The sequence below is a fragment of the Miscanthus floridulus genome, chromosome 16, assembly GCF_019320115.1.
Source record: "Miscanthus floridulus cultivar M001 chromosome 16, ASM1932011v1, whole genome shotgun sequence".
NCBI classification, from domain to species: Eukaryota; Viridiplantae; Streptophyta; class Magnoliopsida; order Poales; family Poaceae; genus Miscanthus; species Miscanthus floridulus.
Genome location: NC_089595.1, coordinates 29,354,517 through 29,365,137, shown reverse-complemented (window position 1 = coordinate 29,365,137; position 10,621 = coordinate 29,354,517). Strand labels below are relative to the sequence as shown.

At 42.2% G+C, this 10,621-nt stretch overlaps 1 pseudogene; it reads right to left on the bottom strand.

The window, feature by feature from the left end:
• Window positions 1-324: 324 nt before the first annotated feature.
• LOC136511768 (kinesin-like protein KIN-13A) lies at window positions 325-7,379 on the bottom strand (annotated as a pseudogene).
• Window positions 7,380-10,621: the final 3,242 nt, after the last annotated feature.

The window sequence follows — 10,621 nt, the reverse complement described above, 5'->3', positions numbered from 1 at the left end:
AGTCACAAAGGGAAATGCACAATAATGTCAAAATCCTTTTTTTTATTCAGTCCTCTACTATCGTCCTTCATGAGTACTCATCAATCTTCATAGTTTGAAGTTGATTCATACCTAAAGTTGGAGAGAAATGAGTGCCCTTCTAAACATTTGGAGCCTGTCAAGAAAAAAGAATACTAGCAGGGTCACAGAGAACGTTCAGTGTTACGTGTTTCGAACAGAAAGAAATTCCATAAATACGACAGGTGTTCCCTGTTTTCGCTCAAAACAAATGGGAATAACGCAATTTCAAACACTTCACCATTCACACATCCTTTCCTTCCTCAATGCAAATAATATATCAGTAATGAATATACAACAACAATGTATTAGTTTCCACAAAGACCCCACGGCGAAAATCAACCCACTGATATATGCAAACAATTCCAGTTTCTCCTCGTACAAAATGGGGAAAAGAAAAGAAAGGCAAAGTGGGCAAGCCATACATCCACCAAAAAAACACACCCAAGCAGCCCCACTGTAAAAAAAGACTATTACCAAACTGGTTATCAACCCTGACAAATCCAAAGTGTCCGGATGATATCAACCAGGACCACGCACCGACATCAGCCCAGCCCTAAGCCACTCCCACGTGTCTTCTTTCACCGCCTTGCAATGATCTAGCATTTCTGGAGCACACGGGAGAAAAAACACTAATAGACCACAGTTGAGCTCCAAGCGATCAGATTTCCAAGCAAAAGGCCAGAGCCATTGTTGGTCATACTATCTAGAGGGTTTCTTGCGGCTAAGAATCTCCTGCTCTTTGAGGCGGTGCTGGAACCGTGCCAAGCGTGCTTGGAGGCTGACCAAGCCCGCAGCCTTGCGTGACAGCAGAAAGCTCAGTTGGGTCACATAGTTGTCAATCAGGCTACCTGGTTGATCAACCTCTGCCAAAAGGTTCATCTCCTGAGACAAATAAAACATATGTTTAACAGTACTATTAACCAGTGACCTTACAGAACAAACAAGGAAGTTAAAGCAAATAGACAGCTTAACATTAATTCACAAAATATATGGTCCTCATGATAACTCGACATATATCTGCATATATGTGTACTAGCTAATCACATTTCTTCCTAGGAACACACTAATATCATTATAACAAGGCATAATATGATTAGAAGAATCTACAAGGTGTGGTTTGGCCATTGATTCTCTTACAATATAATATCAATTACTACAAAACTATGTTACTAAAAGATGTGTGAAATACACCTCCGTCCCAAAAAGGATGCAATTCTAGGTCTGGTCAAAGTAAAACTATCTTAAGTTTGACAGAGTTTATAGAAAATATTACCAATATGTATGACTCCAAATAGATATACCATAAAAATATATTTTATGATGGTTCTAATGATACTTATTTATATGATAACATTAGCATCTCTTTATATAAATTTGGTCAAACTTCAAATCGTTTGACTTAGCACTATTCGCATCCTTTTTGGGATGGAGTACAAATCTATTGGTTTATCATTTTGTCCACTAAAAAAGTAAACGTAGATAGATTTTAACTAATTGATGGTCAAAGCTTACAGTGACTGGCTTTTTTTGAATTCTAATTCAGCCTACAGTCTGAAATGGAGGTAGTAGCATACAGTGAGATGACTTATAGTTATTGTATACAGCTGTCAATCTAAGAACATGATCATGGACATTATTAAGTATATTAAGACTTACTTCCCGCACGATCTCCATAGTATTCTCGATTTCCTTCCTGTGAGCTGCTATGAGGGCCTCCTCTTCCTAACATACAAAAGAAAGCTTAGCACCACAGCTCGATGCAGGATAAATAACACAGCAGTTTCATGAATTGGTATTCATGAATTGTTCTTTACCTCAAGAATTGCATCAATTTCTACATCATCACAAGAACTTTCCTTTTCAGATTGCCTTGATGAAGCTGAAGCAGATGCTGGCCTTTGCTGCTGTTGCTGCTGCTTTGCCTGCTGCATCTTATACCCAACCCGACCTGTGTCAGGAACATTATCCTTTTTTGTGTAGTTGCTCTGCCTATCAGATTTGTCTTCTCTAGAAGCCTTTCTCCGAGGAGGTGAGACTTTTGTGACTTTCTCCTCCTCCTGTGTATTTGCTGAATTCTGAACCAACTGTGCCTTACTAGTATAAGCCGTTTGGCTGGATTTCAAATCATACCTCTCCCTGTCATTACCAGATGCTGCACCGTTCTCTTCTCTCCCTCTATTAGAATAACTTGGAATCATACTAAAGGAATTTCTGTCAGGCTCTGCAGAAGCGTTGGAGACAAAATTTTCAATGCCCTTCCGGTAGGTATCAACTGGTCTCTTATCTTGAATCTGACTAGGAACTTCTTCAGCTTCAGCAGGCAATGGATATGATGGAGCTGACGAAGACTCCCGGCTAGAAGTGGTAGTTGGTCCTGTGGACTGCTCTTTTCTTGTGTTTCCACCCTTGGAAAGACTTTTAACCCTGTTATTATTATTTAATTCAATTTAATGACAGGAAGCATTTTTTAAACAAACAAATCATGTATATCACTTGAATATATAGCATTGTTACCTATCTGCGTATCTCAAGGTATTTAGTGTGTGTTCACATGAACCTGCGTTTGGAGAAATGCAAGAAATCATCACTGTCCTAGAGTTACCAACAAATGAGTCACGAAGAACCTCTGTAAGCTTGCTTCCTCTGAAAGGAATGTGTATCTGATCATTATCAAGAGCTCGAATGCATTCCTTAAGAGCTAACAGACTTTTATTTATCTCTGCTCCCTCAATCCTGATATATGATAACAAGTTGACGGTAAAAATAAGTGAGATGGTAAAGGAGCTTGAGAAGTCAACAAAGGGGTGCAAATATATAGAGACATTAGCAACACACCTTGTCTGTCTATCATTGTCAGTAGTATCAGCACCACGCTCACTTCCAGCAAGATCAATAAATGATATTTTCCCCACAGCCTTTGTATTTTTAGCTTCATTAGCATCACGATCTCTCTGTCTCCTGGTATCTTTTACAATGATATGCTTCTTGACAGCCAGTTGCAGAATAGCATGTGACCTTGATGATTCCTCATTGGCCCCTGTTGAACCTGTGCTCCTGGCTGCATTTCCTCTTTCAATATATTCCTTGACGATCTGGACGTCAGAAACCTCAAATTCCTGTAGACCAACAATGCAAACTTGTTTCTTGCCATCTTCCCTCATTAGTAGTTGCCTATAAAACAAAGGATAGAAAAATTTCAGTTCAGGTAGTATACTTTGGACATAACCCAAGAACAATTTTTAGGCCCATATTTCAAACAATAAGTTGAATCTTCAAAACCCAAAAGGAAGTGTCATTGTTTCAGACATAAATATTTCTTTTCGGTAATTGATGAAAAATGTAAGTTATATCAACGAGAACTTTAACAGTGTTTCATAAATCTACAATACTGCTGTTTTTTTAAAAAAAAACATCAAGTGGCATTTCAGCCTAACATCTGAAAACATGGATTTCTAATCCAAACAAATAATGGCTCAAGGCTAACAATAGACTATGTATAGATGAAGAATAGATACTTTGAAGTAGAGAACATGCTTCAACACTCGCACCAGTGATCATGAATAAGAGCGACAATCACACATGCACAAGTTCACCCACACACAACCAGGAAGAGGGAAAAAGACAATGTGACTCGTATTCAATACATCAAAATCACGAAGGTAGAAAGGTATGCCATTTTTAAATATTTACGTTGGTCATGTAACCTGAAAAATACAAGAAAATCCAAAAACTAACCTTCTGTCAGATAGAAGATCGAAGAGTTTCCCACCATATATTTCGAAATAACTAAGCCACAACTTAAAATTCTGATTCCGATAGACAGGTTGGTGCAGTAGACGAACCATGTCTTGTGCAGCTCTCAGAGGCAGAGGCTGCATTGTGTATGTCTTGCCACTGCCTGTTCACGAATTAGATAGATGGTAGGTCAACAGAAACTATTAGAAACCACAACGCAATTATGCACAAAAGATATATACTGATAACCCTGTAATAACAGAATGTACTATCTAACCTGTTTGTCCATAAGCAAAACATGTTGCTTTTGTTCTCTGAAATATAATTGGGATTATGGGCTCAACTGTTTCACGGTAAACCTGCCCAGAAAATTCCATAAGGTTAACTGTAAGTTCGTTTTGAGCGTACACCCTCCTGCTTGTTCAAGAAAAAAAAACAGATAAAAAAGAGCGACACCTCGTCATTGGAAACATGTTCATCGAGGACAGCATCGAAACAAAATTCATGCTTCTCCACATAGGCTGTCAGATCCACCTTCCAGTGGAAAGAATATGTTAGCAGACAGCATAAAAGTAGGAAAGAAGGGTCCGAAGAAGTACCTGTGAAATCTTAAGTTATGAATTCACGTTTATCCTACAGCATTTCAGAATTATTTTAGAATTGTTTTGGAAAATGTATATATAGCTGATAAGTAAAGGAAAACGAGCAGCATTTCAGTTAGTTTCGATGCCTTTTTTTCGCAATAACGTTCTAAAGGATTACTTTAAGCACTGCAGGTTCACTGCATAGGTTCATTAATAAGCTCAGGAATGTGTAGCAGCAATGTTAAACCCAACATGCTAGTCAACAGGAGACATTAAGTTATCATTAAATTAGAACATAATAAATCAAAATGGTGGCAATCTATTCCTGCACATTCCAAGGAACAGGCACGCCCCAACACAAATATATACACACACCACTGGAAAGCTACATGCCTACTTAGTACCCATCTGGTAGCTATCTAGCACGGTAGGCATGGAATAGTATCAGCATTCCAGGTTTGATACATAGTTAATATGACTGGCAGCAAGTAACTCTAATGAAGTATACAACCATAAAAGAGTTAAAGGAGTATCTCTAGCGATGTTGACCATCTAATGCATCAAATAGACATTTAAGTGTAAAATGGTTGATTTCCATAACCATGAAAAGAAACCAAACAAATGGTTGTAGCTTTATATAAGCACAACAAAACTTCCTGAAGATGAGTCATAGATACCTTCAGCTTAGGCTCGTAGACTGTCAAACATGATGAATCATGCACAGTTATGATGTCTTCTTCCTTTCGAGATAGCTCCTTTCTGTTCAAAGGTCTTTTCCTTACCTGAAAATGTGAAGAACTAAGTCAGGTATGTCAAGTATTAACCAGATTGAAGCATATCACTTACTTGAACAAGATTAACATACCACTACTTTAATCTTTGCTACATTATTTTCTCTAGCAGTGCTCTCTTTTTCACTGGTCACCACACCATAATTATCTACTGGGACTTGCTGACTCCCTGATATCACATCCTCATCATCATCATCAATATCCTTTGGCATAAAAGGCGACGGCTCAAATGGTTCAGATGCTACATCCTGCCGACAGAAAAATAATAAGCTTAAAGTAAACTGAATGAAGCCACTTCACGAATCAATACGAAGTACTGTTTTCGCGCATAGATCGTGCAATCGTGAATGTTTACAAGGCATACCTCAGATAGAAGCTCAGTATCATCCATAGCATGAAGGTCTAGAAGTCCAGCACCAAGTTCCCCTCTAAGTTCGGGTGAATAAAACCCCTCCACAGGGTTCCCACCACCAAAGCTCTGAACCGTTGGTGTGTAAGGCTCAGACATTGATGTTGGTGCAGAGTCTCCGTTAAAATTTAGTCCTCTTAGAAGCGTATAAAGCCTCTGCTTTTCTTCAATCGACTCTGGCCCATAGCCCTATGAAACAATAACAGTTATGATGATCATCATTTATGCAATTGCACATGTTATGAGAGTATGCATATGTAAACGTCCTATCACTAGGAAAAGCATAATACTTTTATGTAGTGGCATGCAATACTTGAAGGAAACAGTGTTGGAAGAAAACAGGAGAATTTATTATTTCATTACATCACACGTAACAAACAAGGACTAAATAAGGCACCTTAGACATATGCATATGTGCTGAAAGTTAATTTCTAGTTTTAACTTGGTGCTCCTTGTCAACGCAACTACACAAGAATCATACTAGATTCAAGTTAGTTGGGTTTCCTGGAAGCCTCAACTTCCAACAAAAGACAAAATGATATTCGATGTGATCATGCACGGTTGGTCACAATAGGCCCATGATCATTTCTTGCTGCAGTCGGTACAAGTTGCCTTTTATCTGAACCATGCTATTTCTAATTTCTAATATAACAAACAATAAACACATGAATTAAATCGTCTCTTACAGATTTTGTCAGACTATTTTGCTGATAGAAGTATGGTATTCAAAGGCATTCCAAAAGAAATGGTAATCAACAATCAAAATACCACCTAAAGGAATCATAAAGAAGAAAAAATAAGTCCTTGATGCCATTTTAACGGTTCTCTTTCCAAACTCCGTTTTAAAATACAGAAAAGTTTACACAATGGATAAAGACGTTTGTAATCACAGATGGCTATCAGTTAGACAATGTGGGTTTGCCCGTGAATTAATGGGTAGGGCATTTCATAGAGCTCATCACACTCCTCGATTAATGGGTTTGCCCTGTTCGCTTGAGCTACTTTTCAGCCATGTAACAGTGTTTTCCTCTCGTAACATTTCAGCATAAGCATCAACATAAGCCAAATTTCAGCATAATTGTAGATTCTAATATGCTGACGCAGCCTGACAGCCTGACGACACAAACCAGTTACTCATAAAGCCAAGCTGAACCCGATCGATTCCGTGCAAAGCAACAAACCCTAAAGCGAATCGCGGGATTCCGGCGCCTCATATCAACAGCAACCCGATCCGGAACACGCGGCGCTGGAACGCGCAGAAGACGGCCACCTTCGCGATCCGCATTCCAACAGCTAGATCACGCACTCATCTCCCGACAGAGAGAGAGAGGGCCAGGGGAACCTCACCTGCATGAGCAGGCTGGACAGCATGCTCCCCGCGCCAGCGCCGCCAAGCCCAGCAGGCATCCCAGCGCGGTAGTCGGCGGCGCCGCCAGCGGCGGAGGAGGCCGCGGCGAGGTGCTGCAGCCCCGCGGACTGCAGCCAGCGCGCCATGACGGCGTCGCCCGAGTCGCCGCCCATCGCGGCCTGCACGCCGGAGGAGGCGGCTCCGGGCGGCCCCGCGGCGGCGGCGGCAGCGGAGCCCGCGCCGCCGCCGGCGAGGCGCTGCGACCTCCGCTGGGGCGCCAACTTGGCGGCTCGGGGGGTGGGGCGGGCGAGCGGGATCACGTGCGTCGTCCCGGGGCGGCGCGGGCGGCGGCGGCGGATCCCAGATCTGCGCGAGCGGGGGGGTCGGCAATGCGGGAGGCGCCGGATTTGAGGGGCGAATTGGGAATGGGAATTCGGGGGAGGAAGAAGAGAGTTGGGGGGGAGGGGGGGCCTATGCCTATGGGGTGACTGGCTGTCTGTCTTGGGCTTTTTATTTCTTTTTTTCCCGCTCCAAAAAAGTGATTAAAGGAGTGGCAAAAGGTGGCTGCAAATTGGAGTTCCTGAACGGAGTTTCCTTTCTGGTTTTTTATTTTTTTCGCGAGCGAAGAAAAAGGGCGTTGCTTTGTTTCGAATTCTAGAGAATTTTGTGTTTGAAAAGGACTTGTTTGTTTTTTTTGGTGGGGAGAAGAGAAGGACTTGTTTGTGCGTTTTCGGGGAGAGGATGGCCGGCTTGTTTTTTATTTAGTTTATTATATCAACTCAGCATGTTGTGTCATTAGTGGTTTGGTAATTACAATTGCAACAGAAGTGATATGAGGTACGGTATCAGGTAAGCTACTCCTGCGTACTAGCAAAACTGCACAAGTGGCGGAGGGTGGGTTTAGAAGGGCAGTTTTTTACACGGCCTTGCACCACCAATCAAATGATACACATTGAACTATTTCCTCTTTTCTTTTTGCAATGTGAGCATGTAAGCACATTATCACTCGAGAGGTTTGAATGAACTCTTGGTCCATAAGCACATTATCACTCAAGAGAGGTTTCAGCTCTTTTCCCTAAGTTGTCGGGATAAAAGAGGGAATTGGCGGTGCCAATTATCCACTCTTCTTGCGATGAATGATGAACAACAATAGGAGAACTTCAGCAAACAGATTAGCAGCAGAAATTACAATTATCTCCGCAATTGACATGATTATTTAAAACCCTCCTCAAGGTGAACACCATGAGCTTAACTAGTCCGCTGATGAGGACAACCATGCAAAAGGAAAAACTATATGGGTGCATTTGGACCATCGGTTTTGGCCTCCCAGATGCTTTTTGGATTTGCTAACTTCAAATATGTTCCAACTTGAACGTCTTCACCTTAGGAACTTCGTTAACATTTCAAAACATTTTTCCAAGTATGTTCACTTACTTCCTCACCACGTCGCCAGGTTCAATACATATGCAAAGTTAGTTCAAACCTAGTGGCACTATACAAACGTCTTCGCTTTAGAATTCTCCATGTTAATAATACAGCTATCTATCCTAGACCTGATCATGCACTTTATTGCATCTCGGTTGACGAAATAAAAACCTCTAGCTTATATACATTTGCCTTCGAGCTTGTTTTCATCTCCTCTTCTTCTCCAAATGTGAGCCTTAGCTTTATATGGCTTGATCTACATCTCCACTATCTCCTACCCTTAGAACATCTCCAAGAGCATTTCTAAATCTCACTCTAAATCATCATTTGGAGAGTCATTTGCATAAAAATCGTTTTCTATATCTTTTCACTCCCCAACAGTTTTTCTATATCTCATTCGCACTCTAGAGAGTCATTCTCGTCTTCTATTTTTGGCTAGTGAAAAATCTAGAACAGAAGATGGCTATATTTAGATAACCATTTAAAGAAGCTGTTGGAGGGTAGTTTTTCACCAAAATCTCTATTTCTAGCATTTAAGAAAGATTTAGAGTCCCTTGAAGATGCTCTTACTCATCACTCCATGTGGACCCTATCTCTCAATCACAACTCATTGAAAGCCGCATTAGTCCATTAGTTGCCACTCAATTACCAAAACAAAACATAGGGCTTTCAAAATTCATTATTAGCCCACCATTGATTACAAGATTTAGCTTTTATTGTAACTTTAGCTATTGTTACTTTCTTGTAAACGCATGTTTCGACTAGACCATTTGTTCTACTTTATTCAGAACCATAGCATAGAGTGTACCAGATTCATCATATGGCAAAGTCCATGAATTGTTTGGTTGTCAACTTGTTCTTTGATTGCTAGCAAGTTCAAGGTTGTTATTGACATGTCAAGAACATCAATGATATGAACTCGATGTACAGTTACATTGGTGTAGCACCCATGTGGTTGTTCTGTGAGGAAATAAGAGGGGAGGATCATATCCCCTATGTTGGTGTGGGGTGGTTGAAATGATCTTTGGATGGCTAGAGGGGGTTGAATATGCCAATTTTAAAAGTCTTGCAAGCAAAAAAAAAGGCAAAAGAGTTAGACCAAAATGAGGCCCTAATAGTTCTACCTCTAACTATTATTTTGCAAGCCTAGGGTGAAAGAAACCTACACAGTTCTAGTGATCAAGATAGAGAGATTGAGCTATGTCACTATAATTAAACAAACTATCTAGGTTTGTGTCGGGGTTGTAACCCCAGGGTGTCTCATGGCACAGATTAGCTAGCAAGCCACGTGGCACGCAATACATTAGCTAGCAAAAGCCCGAATGACCGAGGCCCAGCTAAGCCAAGCACGTCAGACCAATGCCTAGGCTAGGGGTGGCCACGGCCCCTTCTCCTGCCTTAGCCGCACAGTAGACGTGCAACCTCTCCCCCGTCACGACCCCTGGGAAGGAGAGGTCAAGCCCGGCTTGGGTGCCTGCTCTAATAGGAGTAAGCACGCCGCACCGACCCCGTAAGGACCGAGGGGATGGCAGTCATCTTAGTCCAGTCAGACACTATCCCTACGCCACGCCACACCAATGAGACAACACCGCATAGCAGAGGCAACGAGTACGAAACCCACCATCTAGATACAAACCGATAAGACGTATGTACGATCCCACCCACTACGGGATGGGATCCATGACAAGGGTCTCAACACAGAGGCCATCTAGGCCGGCTAAAAACCCCGACGCCCTTAGCCCCACGAAGCAACCAGGAGAACGACGACCTGAGGCGGCTACCAACTCTCGTGTGACGTCCCAGGAAACCAGGAGATGGTAACGAAGGCCATGACGGATACCGTGTTGCATAGGATGGTTGACAAACCATCACCGTGTCTACAGTGCTGCCACGGCCAGCACAGTAGCACCACGTCACACCCTACCGTGATGTGGCCACAAGACCATGACGACAGCCATGCCCGGATGAGCACTAGAAGATGGCATAGCTTGCAAGCCAAGTTAGCTAGGACCTCCCTCAGGCTCACGACCCTTCGGTTTGGGGAACCTCCTCTTTGTATCATCTTTGGCCCCGAACTCTATATAAGGACCGCTAGGGCAACGCATTCTGAACATCACATACCATTCCATTCATTCACCATAGTAGTAGGGCTCCTGAAGCTTCCATTCAGGTAGCCCCTCGCCTAGCATAGGTTCTACCACCTCTCTCATCATTCTTGCACCCCCCCCATTGTAAGAACTTCAGAGCATTCAAGCGAGGAACATGCACT